This window comes from Schistocerca serialis, chromosome 3, assembly GCF_023864345.2.
Source record: "Schistocerca serialis cubense isolate TAMUIC-IGC-003099 chromosome 3, iqSchSeri2.2, whole genome shotgun sequence".
Taxonomy (NCBI): domain Eukaryota; kingdom Metazoa; phylum Arthropoda; class Insecta; order Orthoptera; family Acrididae; genus Schistocerca; species Schistocerca serialis.
The window spans coordinates 848,927,746-848,945,360 of NC_064640.1; positions in this window are offsets into that span (position 1 = coordinate 848,927,746).

The window sequence follows — 17,615 nt, forward strand, 5'->3', positions numbered from 1 at the left end:
TTATGTTCCAATGTAACAGAGCCACCGTGAGTCAGAGAAAGGGGGAACGAAACGGGGGAGAGCCGGTCACCTCGATGGCCGTGGAGGGCCAGGTTTCGAGGGAACATCGCTACAACCGTCGGGAGGCGGATCCTGTTCCATCGAGTCGTCGCCAGCTGCGGCCACATTATTGGGTTGCACAGGACGGGCAGCATTGTCTGCTGGCAACAGGCCTGCTAAGCGCCTGGCAGCCGAGCGTCCCGGCGAAACTGAAGACGGCCGGGAGCAGCGACTGTCAGATGGAGCATCAGACGAAATGCGCCGGGGTGGAGAGGGGGATAAAGACTTCTTCTTGGAGGCCTTCTTGGAAGACTGATGAGTTACAGGGATGGTGAGCTGTGGGAGCTGTACCCGAAGAAAGTCCTCACGCTCGGGGTCCTTTTTTGAATGCCGGACCTCGGAAGCTGGGGTCCATAATGTTTCCCCGATGGACGCCTGAGAAGAGGATCGCTGCTCAGGACAACGACGACGACGACGACGACGACGAGGGTGAGGAGGAGGAGGAGGATGAGGATGAGGATGAAGATGAGGAGGAAGAGTGGCCCCTGGGGCAGAGGGGGCAGGGGCCGCGAGGGAGGAGGATTTGCAAGGGAGGGATGTGGGAGGCGGAGTCATAGACCCCGGATGGGGTGAGGAGGTGGAGGGGGGACAGGATAGGGGTGAGGATACTGCAGAAGGAGTGGACACGACTGAAGCAAACGACGTTGTCAACATTACGGGATGGAGGTGGTCATATTTCTTCCTGGCCTCAGAGTAAGACAGACGGTCTAAGGTTTTCAATTCTTGTATCTTCTTCTCGTTCTGATAGGCGGGGCAGTTGAAAGATCTAAGCGAATGGAGGTCAGGACAATTGACGCACTGAGGTGGTGGGGTGCAAGTATGTCCCTCATGAAGACGACGTCCACAAGCGCCACAAAGGGGCTCAGCTTCACACCGGGACAACATGTGCCTGAAACGCAAACATCGAAGGCATCGCATAGGAGGTGGGACGTAAGGTCAAGCAACGCACTGGTAGCACATCACCTTTACCTTCTCCGGGACAACATCCCCCTCGAAGGTGAGAATAAAGGCTCCAGTGTCGACGCAATGATCTTTGTGGCCGAGCTGGACTCGCCAGATGAAATGCATGCCACGGCACTCCAGGTTGGCCCTGAGCTCCTCATCAGATTGCAGCAGGAGGTCTCGATGGAAAATAATCCCCTGCATCCTATTGAGCTCCAGATGTGGGACAATGGACACTGGGATATCCCCTAGTTGGTCGCATGCCTGGAGCGCCGCCGACTGTGTAGCAGAGGTGGTCTTTATGAGAATGGACCCCAAACGAATTTTATTAAGAGCATCAATTTCTCCGAAGATATCCTTGATATGCTGTACAAAGAACATGGGGTTGGAGGTGGCGAACATCCCCCATTGGTCCGAGAACAGACTAAATAGCGGGGGAAGTATTTAGCCCCAAGCCGGCGGGCCTGTCCTTCCTCCCAGGGAGCGGCCAAGGGGGGAAAGGCAAAAGGACCAGAACCAGAGACAGAACCTTTCCTCTTAGAAGACGCGGCCGCAGAGCGCCCCGATTCATGTTGACGTTTCATCTGCGAAACGTCCGCCCCAATACCATCCACTCTGACCAGGCGCTCTCCCCACAGGCACCACCCAGCCTCAGCAAGGGCCACCTGGCAGGATGACCATTGCCGGGAGTCCTGCTGCCCCAGGTAGACGGGCATCTACTCCTTGTCTTACGTGGGGAGGGTGCAGCTCAGGTACCGGCAGTACGATCCCTGTGTCGTCAGGGGTCTACAACCTAGAAGGTACATGATGACCCCACCACAATGGGCCAGCTACTGTGCTGGATTTCTGCCATGGAAAGTCCATCACGATTGAAGGTGCAGATGGGGACACACTACGGGTGTAACCTGTGCAACCCATCAGGTGTTTAGGCCCAAATTGATGATCAGTGGGTGCAGTTACGACGCCGTTATGATGATGAGTCTCAAGGTCTTACTGCACTGAGGACTGGTGATACACCACGTAAGATGTCATTCCCCAAAAGGCTCGTACTTCTGTAGAATTTTGAAAAATGGAGGTCAAACCCCAATGGGGACCATCACGTTGAAGGCCGAAATGGTTGAGACTCCTTTTGGTCACCTCTTACGACAGGTAGGAATTCCTCAGGCCTATTCTTACCCCCGACCCGCAGGGGGGCTCTTCCCTGATGACAGCAATATTATAGTCACTGAGAAAGCAAGAGAACTTCTTGCTGAGAAAGCAAATGAAACTCTCAAGGAAGTTTGTGATTGGTCAATAAGCAATAAGGTGACATTGAACATGAAGAAAACTAATGTCATGAATTTCAGTTTGGAGAGGAGAAAAGACCATGTTAAATTAAATGTAGATTTTACCTCTATAGGCTGTGTAACATGTGCAAAATTTTTAGGAATGGTTATTTATTCTCAGTTGTAGTGGAGTGAACACACAAAGGTACTTGCAAACAAAATGTCATCAGTATGTTATGCCCTTAGAATCCTATCATCACTGTGTAACATGCAGTGTCTTTTACTTACATATTATTCATATGTACACTCAATCCTTAGCTATGACATTCTTTATTGGGGAACAAATGCACAAAATATGAACACAATTTTCAAACCCCAGAAAAGAACCATAAGAATAATAACCAAAAATAGTAGTCAAGCACATTGTGAAGATCTGTTCAGAACATTGGGGATTTTAACTGCTCCATGTGAATACATTTAGCAGTCAGTTGTACACATCAAAAATAACATTTGTAATTACTGCACAAAGAGCTCTGTCCATGACCATCCAACAAGAGATAGACTCAACTTACATTTACCAAGAAAAAATAAACATAAAACTCAAAACAGCACTTTCCACCCAAGAATAAAACTGTACAATAAATTACTAAAAGAGATCAAAGAATTTGCAAAAATACAGCTGAAAAGTACCTGTTATGCAAAACATTTTATACATTCAAGGATTACTTAGCTAAAACAGGGTATGGGTTTGATAAAAAATGTTATACAAATAAATAATAATAAAGAACAAAAACGCTGTTACAAAGGAGCACGAGGATGTAAAGAGCAACTGATAATAGATGCAGAGGTGACATATCAAGCTGAAACTAAACAAAGGTCACTACACTACGCATACATTGATTACCAAAATGCTTTTGATAGTGTACCCCCCTCATGGTTACTACAAATATTGGAAATATACAAAGTAGATCCTAAATTGATACAGTTCCTAAACATAGAAATGAAAAATTGGAAAACCTCACTTAATATCCAAACAAATTCAAATAATGTCACATCACAGCCAATATAGATTAAGTGTGGAATATACCAAGGAGATTCATTAAGTCCTTTCTGGTTCTGCCTTGCTCTGGACCCACTATCCAACATGCTAAATAATACGATTTATGGATACAATATTACTGGAACATACCAACACAAAATCACACATTTGCTGTACATGGATGATCTAAAACTACTGGCAGCAACAAATCAACAACTCAACCAATTACTAAAGATAACAGAAGTATTCACCAATGATATAAATATGGCTTTTTGGAACAGACAAATGTAAGAAAAAAATAGCATAGTCAAGGGAAAACACACTGTACAAGAAGATTACATATTGGATAACCACAGCGACTGCATAGAAGAAATGGAAAAAACAGATGCCTATAAATATCTAGGATACAGACAAAAAATAGGAATAGATAATACAAAGATTAAAGAAGAACTAAAAGAAAAATATAGACAAAGACTAACAAAAATACTGAAAACAGAATTGACAGCAAGAAACAAGACAAAAGCTATAAATACTTATGCTATACCAATATTGACCTACTCATTTGGAATAGTGAAATGGGGTAACACAGACCTAGAAGCACTCAATACACTTACATGATCACAATGCCACAAATATAGAATACATCACATACATCCAGCAACAGAAAGATTGACATTAAGCAGAAAGGAAGGAGGAAGCAGATTTATCGACATAAAAAACTTACATTATGGACAGGTAGATAATTTAAGAAAATTCTTTATGGAACGAGCAGAAACTAGCAAAATACACAAAGCAGTCAGTCATATGAATACATCGGCTACACCACTGCTATTTCATAACCACTTCTACAACCCTTTAGATCACATATCAACAGATAAAAAGAAAGTAAATTGGAAAAAGAAAACACTACATGGCAAGCACCCATATCATCTAACACAGCCACACATTGATCAAGATGCATACAACACATGGCTAAGAAAAGGCAATATACACAGTGAGATGGAACGATTCATGATTGCAATACAGGATCAAACAATAAACACCAGATATTACAGCAAGCATATTATTAAAGATCCCAATATCACGACAGATAAATTCAGACTACGCAAACAACAAATAGAAACAGTAGATCTCATCACAAGTGGATGTACAATACTAGCAAATACAGAATACTCTAGAAGACACGACAATGTAGCACAAATAATATATCAACAAGTTGCCGTACAACTTAAACTAATAAAACAACACATTCCCACATACAAGTATGCACCACAAAATGTACTGGAGTTCCATTAAATTTTTGGTGTTTGATGATGCTGATGTTGAGAACTTGTTCAGGATGGACACATTTCAAGCATTTAAGTTTTCTATCACTGGCACAGTTCACCTTATATCCAATCAGGTACAGTGTTCTCTATTGGAAAAACTGTGTGAGGAGCTTTTAGGCTTGTTTTTGGAAGGTGTAGCATGTGCTGAGAATTTTTCTGCTCATATTTTGTTAAAATTCATGTATCTGCCTCATTTTTGTCATGCGCGTCCTATTCCTGTTGCCCTGAAAGATCAAACGAATGCAGAATTGGATAGAATTCAATCTCTTGGGTTGGTGCAATGTATTATAGATAGTGAATGATCATCTCTGCTGACTGTAGTTCAGAAGCTGTCAGGGAAACTTCACCTCTGTGGCGACTTCAGTACTACTGTCAATGCACAGTCAATTGTGGATACATATGCTCTCCCATGCAAGGAGGAACCGTTGTCAAAAATAGTGGGTGACCAGTACTTTTCTAAAATTGATTTGTCTAAAGCATATCTGCTGGTTACTGTGGACAAAGTGTCTTGGTGAGTTCTGGTTTTGAATACTCCTTTTGGTTTATATCAATATTTTCACCCTCCTATTGGTGTGGCTAGCATTCCTGCTATTTTCCAAGAATTTTTAGAGGAATTGACTATGCCTGTCCCAGTTTGCATTAATTATCTGGATGATGATGTCATGAGCTGCTCTGCAGCGCTGCCTGGTTTGGCTGAGTGGTTCTAGGCACTTCAGTCTGGAACCGCGCGACCGCTATGGTCGCAGGTTCGAATCCTTCCTTGGGCATGGATGTGTGTGATGTCCTTAGTTTGGTTAGGTTTAAGTAGTTCTAAGTTCTAGGGGACTGATGACCTCAGATGTTAAGTCCCATAGTGCTCAGAGCCATTTGAAGCATTTTTTTGTTCTGCAGCAGATCACTTGAAAAATTTGCACATTTAGTTTTACCTCTTATGATGTAACCTCACGAAATCTGAGTTTCTTTCAACTTTCTGTTTATTTGTGGTTCGAGATCTCCCTGTTTGGTGTTCACCCTCTGCTGGACCCCATCTCCACTGTTACATCTATCATCTATGCCTCACTCCACATCTATCACAGCTGAAATCATGGTGGATTAGAAACAGGTTGATACCAAACACCTGGCTTGCCGCATTTTTGTGGAGGTCGTGTCCATTTATCTGGGAGGATGGTTGGTTGGTTGATTGGGGTTGAAGGGACCAAACAGCAAGGTCATCAGTCCCTTGTTTCAAATGTAGTCCATTCCGATAGTGTAACATCTCAGAAAAGTCAGAACGATAAAAGGGAAAAGCTAAAAAATGTAAAAGTGCAGTCACGTCGTCAATGGTAAAAACAGCAAGTCAGCAAGAGAGCAAACCCAACGCTATGCTAGAGGCAGGAAATATCCCACCTCTGAAGCAGTAGAGGCAAGCCCACCTGCGACTTAAAAGTGTGCAACTGCTAGAATGTAGAAGTGCGTATGGGAAAAGGAGACTAACCAATCCTAAACAGTGATAAAAACAGAGTAAAAGGGGAAGAAAAGAGGATCTCGGCCAGGGAGGGGAGTCGGGAATCTCCAAACACAGCTTACAGTGGGAGATACCCCAACTCACCGCCCTGCCCCAACACCAGAGAGAGATTAAAAACCTTAAAACTGAGAATAAAAACCACTTTCCCAGAGGAAACCGAGAACCAGTTCGACCATCCAGGAATCGTCAGCCAACATCAAAGGTAAAGTGCAGAGGAGTCTGTACTTAGCACGCAGAGCCAGAAGAAGGGGGCATTCAACCAAAATGTGGGCTACTGACTGCAAGGCTCCACAACCACAAAGTGGGGGTGGCTCATCACGCAAAAGAAAACCGTGGGTCAGCCTTGTATGGCCAATGTGGAGATGACACAGTGTGGTCGAGTCCTTTCAGAAGAGGTGAAAGGAAGAATGCCATGGGCCTGGTGTCACCTTAATCACATGAAGTTTATTAGACAGGGATGTAGCCTCCCAAGAATTGCCCCTTATTGTGTGAAGCGGGATTTGATTTGAAGCCATAAATCCGCTACAGGAGGGGTTACAGAAAATGGGGGGTAAGTGATTGCTCCCTCAGCCAAACGATCAGCAAGCTCATTACCTGGAATACCCACATGGCCAGGGACCCAAAGGAAGTCAACGGAACAAGCAGCACGGCGAATATCAGCGAGATGGTCATGGATGGCAGAGACCAAGGGATGGCCCAAAAATAACGGGTCAATAGCCTGAAGGGCACTCATTGAGTCCATACATAACAAAATGTGGTTGTGTTGGGACTGTTTGTTGGCACTGTTTAATAAAGGTAAGGGCCTGGGAAATTCCCATCAATTCCGCAGTAAACACCCCACATGTAGGTGGCAGCAGATGATTTTCCATTCCAACAGAGGAAGTGAAGGCATATCCGACATGATCAGCAGATTTAGAGCCATCGGTGTAAAAAACAGCAGCATCCCGAAACTCCCATAAAATGGAATCTTTCGGACCTTGGTGAAGATCCATCTGAATTCGGGGCTGAGGAACTAACCAAGCAGGGGTGGAGGTGGGTGGAGGGAGCGTGGAAGACAGGACAAAGAAGGAAGCTGAAAATCACGGTGAAGAGACGCAAAGCAGAGCCCAACCGGTAAACCTGTCCAAGGGCAGGAATCAGGTGAGTGGCGTCCATGGTTTTGGAACAGGACAGAATAGGAAGTATGGGAGATGAACGGACAGCAATTGCATAAGACACCAGAAGCTGGGACCGCTGAACAGAAAGGGTGGGTATCCCTGCTTCAACCAGGAGACTATCAACAGGACTACTAGGGAAGGCACCGGTTGCCAAATGGATACCATGATGGTGGACTGGATCCAGCACATGCAGTGTGGAAGGAGCAGCCAAGCCATAAACTTGACAACCATAGTCCAAGCGAGACAGAACTGAAGCACGATAAAGGCAAAGAAGGAGGGAGCGGTCCACACCCCAAGAGGTGTGGGCAAGGAAGCGAAGAACATTGAGTTTACGGAAACATCCTACCTTCAGAAGTCTGATATGGGGCAGCCAAGTGAGCTTGTTGTCGAAAAGAAGACCCAGGAAACGAAAGTGTGGGACCACAGGCAATTGTTGTGCATCAAGATAGAGCTCTGGATCAGGTTGGATCATAGTACGGTGACAGAAGTGGACCACCCACGATTTTAAAGGAGAGAATTGAAACCCGTGTGAGAGGGACCATACAGAGGCACACCGTATAGCTCCCTGGAGCTGCCGCTCTGCAGAAGCCATCAAAAAGGAACTAACCCAGATGCTGAAATCATCCACATACAGAGCAGGGGTGACCAAAGGACCGACAAAGGCCACAAAGGCCGTATAATGAGAAGAAGAAAGTGTGGAAAGAAATTCCCATTCAGTAAAAGGTTTACTTTAAGATTCTGACTGACAAGGGGTAAAACATAAGGCGGAAGATTTGGCCAGCTGTTTCCGGTGAAGGAAAGAAGCTGGATAGGAGGCTGATGCTGATGCAAAATGGGTCGCAAGATGTTCTGCAACAATCAACAGGTCCGTACAAAGGTGAAGGCCTGGGAGGGTGGACTGCCGATGGCAACCTTGGAGAGAGTGAAGTGTAGCCCATACCCGTGACATACGGATAGTAGAACCGAGGGAAGAAACAAAGCGCTCCCAACATATCCATTTGCTCCGTTTGATTAAATAACGGGCTTTACTGTGACGGCGTTTAAAGGTAATATGGTTGGCAATGGATAGGTGTCTCTCAAGGTGTTGCAAAGCTCGACAACGATCACGGATGGCAATGGCAATAGCCGTACTCCACCATGGGACTTGCCAGCGACGAAATGGTCCAGATAAGCGCAGTACAGCAATGCTAGCAGACGTCATCAATACAACCCGACAAAGAGGGAGAAAACATGACCTGTGCAGAATATAGAGGCCAATCGGTGCATTGGAAAGACCAACGAGGTAATCTGTCTATTGGGGAGCGGGAAGGGAGCAAGAGAATCAACAGGGAATGGTCACTATCACAAAGGTCGTCGTGTGGCGACCAGTGTAATGAAGGGAGGAGGGAGGGAGAAGAAAGAGAAAGATCAATGGCAGAAAAGTTACGATGACCAGCAAGAAATGAGTAGGGGAGCCATCATTAAGAAGGCAGAAGTCGAGGTCTGTAATAAACTGGTCTGTGAGAAGACCTCGTCTAGATGGAAAAGCACTGCCCCACAAGGAATGATGAGCATTAAAATCCCTGGGAAGGAGGAAGGGAGGAGGAAGTTGCTGAAGAAGGGTAGTTACGGCAGCAGGTGTAAGAGTCCTGTCAGGAGGGAGATAAAGATTGTGAACCGTGACCTCAGAGTCCATGTGGAACCTAAGAGCAACCGCTTCCAATGTAGTTTGAAGAGGAAGTCACGTGCTAGCAACATCTGTACGGACCAATGTACAAACGCCTCCAGAAGCCCGCAGGTGTCAGACCCGATTTCGACAGAAAACACTGAACCCACAGAGGGTCGGTGAATGATTATCAGTAAAATGAGATTCCTGTAGAACTACACAAGCTGCACAGTAAGACGAAATAACTGATTTCAACTCTGTAAGGTGACAGTAATAACCATTAGAATTCCACTGGATAACCACAGAACGATGATTCAAATGGGGGTTGAACAGGCTAAAGCCAGTCATACCACCGGGTCACCACCCATCACCGACAAGAAGGGGGCGACATCCATGAACAGCAGGTCAGAATCTGGTTGTGAAGCTGGGGATGGGACCTCTGGTGACACAAGAGGCTCCTTGTCTCAGGACTTATGTTTCTTCTTCTTTTCTGTTTGAGATCGAGGAGGGCTGTGCGGCATAATGGAGTCAGCTGCAACAAGATTGGGAACATAAAGAGATCGGGTGACCTGGGGCCCAACAGACCACGGTTCTCGCGGTCGTCGCGTGGCAGTAGACCTTTGGCTTGGAAGGTGCCGGGAAGGGGCACCCCGGGAGGGGCGCCCTTGACTGGCAGACGCTGAAGAAGTGGCTTGGGAGGGGGAGCAGCGCCTGGAGGAGAAGGTGTGGGAGCCGCAGGGGAGGGGGGAGAAGAGCCGTCCGGGACTGGGGTAAGGAAGGGGGAGGAAGGGGTGAAAATGTAACTAAAGCATAACTAGACATCATGGACACAGGGGAAGACATGCATACCTCTTACGAGCCTCAGTGTCGGTTAAACGATCAAGGGACTTATACTCCTGTGTCTTCTTTTCCTTCTTATAAACTGGGCAATCTGGTGAACGTGGAGAGTGATTGGCATGACAATTAACACACACAGGAGGGGGAACACAGGAACTCCTCTCATGGAGTGGACGTGCACTGTCACCACAGAGAGGGGCCCGTGAACAGAGGGAAGACTTAAAACACCTCATAGGAGGTGGGATATGCGGCATCACATCACATTGATAAAACATAATCTTTACTTTCTCAGGGAGGGAATCCCCCTTCAAAAGCCAGGATAAATACATCAGGATCAATGAAATTGTACTTCAGACCCTTCTGAACACGCCGAACAAAGTGAACACCCCACCATCTGAGATTGTCTCGATGCTCCTCATCAGTTTGAAGGATGAGGCCCCTGTGAAAAATCACACCTTGAACCATATTTAGAGACTGGCGGGGGGGGGGGGGGGGGTAATTGACACAGGAATCAGGAATTGTGCCAAGATGGTTACAAGCACGAAGGGCCACAGACCGGGCAGCTGAAGCAGTTTTGATCAAGAACGAACCCGACCGCATCTTTCTCAGGGAGTCCACTTCACCAAACTTGTCTTCAATGTGTTCTGCAAAAAATAAAGGTTTGGTATTGGTGAATGTATCCCCAACAGTCATGGTGCAAACCAGCATTACCGATGGAGGATGCTGCAAACTTGTAAGTGATTTTCAGCCAGCTGTCCAAATACTTTTGATCACATAGTGTACATGGATGCTAAATCAGCAATGCTCACACTACATTTGCGTTTTTCAATGATTTTACGTTTCATTTCTAAGGCCACTTTCTCTCTGTTATTGTCGTCTCCTAATGGCTTTATCTAAGGGACATTTGTACGAAAGTTATTAACGTTTGCACACAGAAAAACACTATGTGAACACAAATTTAGAAAAATGTATGATCATAATCTGCACTAAGATGGTAGCTGCAGACAATGAAAGGTGTTTATGTTGTTGAACGTTTCTCCTGCTATGCACAAAAGGCTGGTGACATCACACTAGCCATCGTCACTCATTATGTATAACATTGCTCGTTAATCAAGTCATTTTTTACCATTTGTTTTGCTTGTTATGCGAATTGCACGTTATGAGCAGTGCTCGTTAAGTGAGGTTCTATGGTATAGCATTTGTATCCACCTGATTCCGACGAGAAAGTGATGTCCCCTGGCAAGTCCCACATCCCAGTTCATTCTCTCGAAATCCCATTACGTCCTGACACCACCATTCTATTAGTTAGAAGACTGTCTATTCCTCCACCCATCACTGATTGGGCAGAGAGATATTGCAACGAGAAAAATAGAACACTAACATTCAGAAGGAAATTCTCAACTATGCAGGGTATAAATGGACGGTACAAAGAAATTCGGAAGCACTACACCTACAATTCATCGATATCGAATGACTGTCTATAAATATCCCCCTGTACATGTCCTAATATTTATCATATTCCTATGATTACTACGCTAGATATACAACAGTGTAATAGTGTCAGATCGCCAGATCCTTTGTTAATGACAAAGTCTCTCTTCTTCTCCCGCGTCCAGCCATCCTGATTTAGGTTTTCCGTGATTTCCCTAAATCACTCCAGGCAAATGCCGGGATGGTTCCTCTGAAAGGGCGCGGCCGACTACCTTCCCCATCCTTCCCTAATCCGATAAGACCATTGACCACGCTGCCTGGTCTCCTTCCCCAAACAACCAACCAACCAATCTCTCTTCTTCTTCTTTTTCTTATTCTTCTCTCTCTCTCTCTCTCTCTCTTTCTCCCTCTCTCTCTCTCTCTCTCTCTCTCTCTCTCTCTCTCTCTCTCACACACACACACACACACACACACACACACACACACACAATTTGCTTTTATAATATCCAATGAACTATTAAAACTTCACCAACGCCACCTGGTAGAGAACGGTGGTAAGGTTTTAACATGCCTCTCATTTCCAATATGTCGAAAACAAATACTTTCTGCATGCTGACATATCTGGAGATCCTATTAAATATGTAGGTATTGGCACACAGAAGCAGGTGGCCAGTGGTTAAAGTTGCTTGCACAGAGCAGTGCAAAGTTTTTTCGTCTGTGCTGGAGGAAGGACCATATCCTACAGACCATCAGTCACAATAGAGGGTTCCTGTGCTGATGTTTCATAAGCAGTTTGATACATTGATTTTTTTTTAATGCACCGAAACATGGTGTGGCTACAGCTTTGTACACCACCATACATTTTGGTTTTCTACCTTGACTTTGAGGTCTGTGTCAGGTGCTAAACTGACATTAACACTTTTCAATCCCTGAGCTCTCACAGAAACTTGGACATACCATGGCATAAACTAAGCTGCCCCCAAAACACACAGGATGGTTGAAATAAAAGACAGAGGTGGTGTTTCTTATTGACGAAAATGTGAATGAGACTGCAACATATGGAAACTGGTAAATTTTGCAGTAATGTAGAGCATTTCCAAACAGATATCTAAAGGTGATGACGTCTGCATTTAAACTCATGTTCCACAGTGATGTGGTAGCAGATGTCTCAGTGTTCCATTTTTTAAGAGTCCAAAAGCATTGATTCCTCATACTGGTGGTGCTTATTGCACTCACATGTGGGGTTACTGTTTTGGTGGCCTCAGTAGTCGTCATCATGATCTCTGAATCTTTGGACACTGCGTCTTTCATTTTTATGGCTTACAATGCATAACCACATGTGGAACATGGGGGTTTTCTGTAGGACTTAAACCCATAGAGCATGGATAGTATGCAGAATCAGTTGTCAATTACACTGGTGAAGGAATGGAATGATTTTTGTACACCCAGGCGATCATGTAAGTACCCTTATTCCTTCACATTTCTGTCGCATTTAATTCAGTTTTACGTATTTTCCATTAATTTTCGCAATTTTGCCAGGTTTCCCATATGGCAAAGTTTCCCAATTACTCGAGTTCCAGACCACCACTCTCGACGACCTGTCAATACAACAAAGAGTTTCCTTGTGTCAATCTCGTTATGCTATCAGCCAATGGCACTGCAGCATGAGTCTCATTTTCTGTATCACTGCTAAACCATACCCTCCATTACTTTGCGAGTGCTATATACATGTGGACATATTGCAAACCCTGTTACACTTCCTACATGACATAAGACAAATACTGTTCTTTAATGTGGGAAATAGTCATTAGCAGAGAGAATGTGCAAAAGCTACTTTCCTTAGACAAAACACTGCATACATTCTGTAAGATTTTATTGCAATTGCCTATGTCCCTTGCATTCATAGAATAAAGTCTGAGATTGAAAGATCACCTTTGATAACTACCATCCCAACAAAAGAATCATATTCATAGCAGCACTCTGCCCTCTATATCAAAATGAGCTGCCCCTTGATAGAACCAGTCGACTAATGATCCTGAGAAAAAACCTTAGATGCTCTCTCTATGCACCTTGTAACTGTCCCTTGGCCTTTAACCAACCTTCCCTGCGCACATTGTCGCCGACTTAATTAGGAACTGACCTGAAGTATGAGCGCACTATACCCACTACATTTGATACCTTGTTAAAGAACGGGATGAACTGAGTTCCATGTAATCAATATATTTCGATATTGTGCTTTCAGAAAGAGCATAACACGACTTCCAAACTTGCACAACCAACTGATACTAGTGATACAGACCAGTATGCACATTCCACTACTGTAGCTGCTGTTCTGTGAAGACTGTTTGATACCAATCTTACATCACTCATCCAATTACACACGATCTCTCTAGATGCATCCATGCTGAGGAGGTTAGCGCTCTTTACTTGTGTGAAGCGAATACGAGCCTGATACATTTGAGACTGTTGCGGTGATATAACAGATGATTAAGAAGAAGAAACGTATGGTTTATGCATGATGGAACTCCAGGAGGAAGGAGTTTAAAAAAATGTACATAAATCACTTGTGCTAGCAATGCTGTAGTATTGGAAAAAGATAAATTGTCGCAGAACATGAACATACACTCATAAGACTACACGATTCAACACTTAAACATGCTATAATGTAAAAGCAGTGTGGTTTCCAATATGTTAGTTACATGGAATTCGATGCTATTAATACTCCAATGGAGTAAATATATGTCCAACACGTGACATATATTCACCCTCTAAGATTTCTATCCTACTTACTATGGTGAGAAGCTTTATGATGATAAAACTACTACCTTCTACACCAAGAGGAAAAAATAGATTCTTTGTGAAACATGCACTATATAGCTTTCTGGAGGTGTACAGCACACACTGTTCATGTCCAAATATGGTTCAAAAATTATTCTACGCTCGCATCAGTCATATAAAATGACTGTCAGCAATGGAAAATTCATGAAACTACCACATCTTATGAGGAAAAAGACAAACGCATAGCAGTGGTGTTTGACGTGTCAGTCTACACCAATGCTGCACTATCTATGAGAACAGAACACAATCTCTTCCAAACACAATAACTGTGAAGCAAATGTATACGCAGGGATTACAGTACCTCACAAAGCCCTGCCTCAATTTATGTTCAAGATGTGGCAGGGGAATGGAGTACTTTGCATACATCTTCATTTGTTTAGAGGAGGATGCTGAAATAGGTTTTCCATAGGTTGGGTAGACATGGTTCATCGCACATGCGTTGGAAGTGCTCCGCTGGCTGTGGTATGGAGGGGTTTCCTGTTAATGATCGCAGGTACATAGCTCTCTAAATCACATGTAGAACATACAATTATATATGAGTTGAATGAAAGTTATACCACACAACTGATACACTATGAGATAACATCAGAAAAAAATGGTTGAAAGTGCAATACATGACCTGCCACAACTTCTCGCTGTCTCTAGAATGCATCATCAGTCTACCATTAAATCATAACTCATTACAGCCCCTCTCAGCTGATTAATCCACCTACTTTTTATCATCTTTTAGCACAGATCGATGTCAATTTAGATGCAGAGGGTTTTCTTTTCTAGTAGTGCAGTGAACTTGCATATATCTCTATTATATCAGTAGACATACTGCAGAAAGTCGTTAAAAAGCATTCTGGAAATGTTCTGAAAGTTATCTGTTAGCTGACACCACATGATTGTCAGTGGTAACTGCCGTCTGCTACACATCTCCTGTGCAGCAAGCAACGTAAATTGAAGTATTAACTGTGTTTTTCTTACTTGTCACTTCTTTTTCCGTGTGTTTCTGCTTTTAGGAAACTTTAATTTTTGAGCACTAGTAATAGTGTTCCATAGATTTTGTGTTTGTTTCGAATACAGTCCAGAGACAGTTAGTGCTTAGTCTCATTGTTTCCAACAAGAAGTGTCTAGTAACCACAGTTTAGTCAGCTATTAGCCGCCTTTACTGAATTAGCAGTCTAGTTCAAAACTGATTACTTAACGCTCTACAGTAAATTGTTGATTTCTTGGGATGGACAGGATGTGTGACTGCTGTGTACGGATGCAGGAGGAGCTGGCCACTGTTTGCGAACAGCTGAACATGCTGATGGCCACAGTCAGCCGTCTTCAGGCTGCTGCCTCGGAGTGTAGGGGCAGTGGGGAGTCTGATGCATCCCATGGTACACCCCAGGTGTTACATGCTTCACCCACAGTCCCTGCTGTCGAGACATCTTCGCGGGTACCGGGCACAGTTGGGCCACCCTCTTCCCAAGGGGAGTGGCGGGTTCAACGATGTTCGCGTCACATGAGGCGGAGGGTCAATGTGGAGGCTGTCCATGTGGCATCGCCCGCTCAACCTGTGAGTGGACATGTGGCCGCTCCTTCAGCAAGGTCCGAGCAGGCACATGGGGGGAGGGGTTTATTAGTGATTGGGAGCTCCAATGTTAGGCGGGTGATGGATCCCCTTAGGGAAATAGTGGAAAGGTCAGGGAAGAAGGCCAGTGTTCACTCTGCTTGCCATGGGGTCTCATCCGAGATGTGGAGGAGGCCCTGCCGGCGGCGATAGGGAGCACTGGGTGCACCCGACTGCAAATTGTTGCTCATGTTTGTACCAATGACTCCTGCCGTCTGGGTTCAGAGGTCATCCTCAGTTCATATAGACGGTTGGCGGAGTTGGTGAAGGTGGCTGCCTAGATCGCAGGGTGGAAACGGAGCTAACTATTTTGAATGTCATTCCCAGAACCGATCACAGGCCTCTGGTTCGGAGCCAAGTGGGAGGCTTAAACCAGAGGGTCAGACGATTCTGCAGAGATCTGGGGTGCAAATTTCTCGAGCTCTGCAATCGGATAGAGAATTGTAGGGTCCCCATGAATAGGTCATGCAAGCACTACACCCAGGAAGCGGCTACAAGTTAGCGGAGTACGTGTGGAGTGTGCATGTGGGTTTTTTTGGGTTAGAGCATTCCCTCCCTTGGCCCGAAAAGACGCCTCCTAGGACGCGACAAGGTAGCAGTAGGCAAAACGCAACAGCGAATGACAATATTAGTGTGGTAATAGTAAACTGCAGGAGCATCTATAGAAAGGTCCCACAACTGCTCTCATTAATAGACAGTCACAATGCCCACATGGTACGAGGAACGGAAAGTTGGCTGAAACCAGATGTAAACAGTAATGAAATTCTAAACTCAGATTGGAATGTATACTGCAGAGACAGATTGGACAGTGAAGGGGGAGGCGTGTTTATAGCGATAAAAAGTGCAATAGTATTGAAGGAAATTGATGGAGATCTGGAATGTGAAATAATTTGGGTGATGGTCATGGTTAAAGCAGGCTCAAACATGGTAATTGGATGTCTCTATAGGTCCACTGGCTCAGCAGCTGTTGTGGCAGAACACCTGAAGGAAAATCTGGAAAATATCTCTAGTAGATTTCCCAACCATGCTATTGTTTTGGGTGGAGATTTTAATTTACCGGATATAGACTGGGAGACTCAAACGTTTATAACGGGTGGCAGGGGCAAAGAATCCAGTGAAATTTTTTTAAGTGCATTATCTGAAAACTACCTTGACCAGTTAAACAGAGAACCGACTTGTGGCGATAACATATTAGACCTTCTGGTGACAAACAGACCCGAGCTATTTGAAACAGTTAACGCAGAACAGGGAATCAGTGATGATGCGATCATAAAGCTGTTACAGCATAGGTGATTTCAGCCGTAAATAGAAATATTAAAAAAGGTAGGTAGATTTTATTGTTTAGCAAAAGTGACAAAAAGCAGATTTCAGAGTACTGGACGGCTCAACACAAAAGTTTTATCTCAAGTACAGATAGTGCTGAGGATTAGTGGACAACGTTCAAAACCATCGTACAATATGCTTTAGATGAGTATGTGCCAAGCAAGATCATAAGAGATGGAAAAGAGCCACCGTGGTACAACAACCGAGTTAGAAAACTGCTACGGAAGCAAAGGGAACTTCACAGCAAACATAAACATAGCCAAAGCCTTGCAGACAAACAAAAATTACATGAAGCGAAATGTGTGTGAGGAGGGCTATGCGTGTGGCGTTCAACGAATTCGAAAGTAAAGTTCTATGTACTGACTTGGCAGAAAATCCTAAGAAATTTTGGTCTTATGTCAAAGCGGTAGGTGGATAAAAACAAAATGTTGAGACACTCTGTGACCAAAATGGTACTGAAACAGAAGATGACAGACTAAAGGCCGAAATACTAAATGTCATTTTCCAAAGCTGTTTCACAGAGGAAGACTGCACTGTAGTTCCTTCTCTAGATTGTCGCACAGATGACAAAATGGTAGATATCGAAATAGATGACAGAGGGATAGAA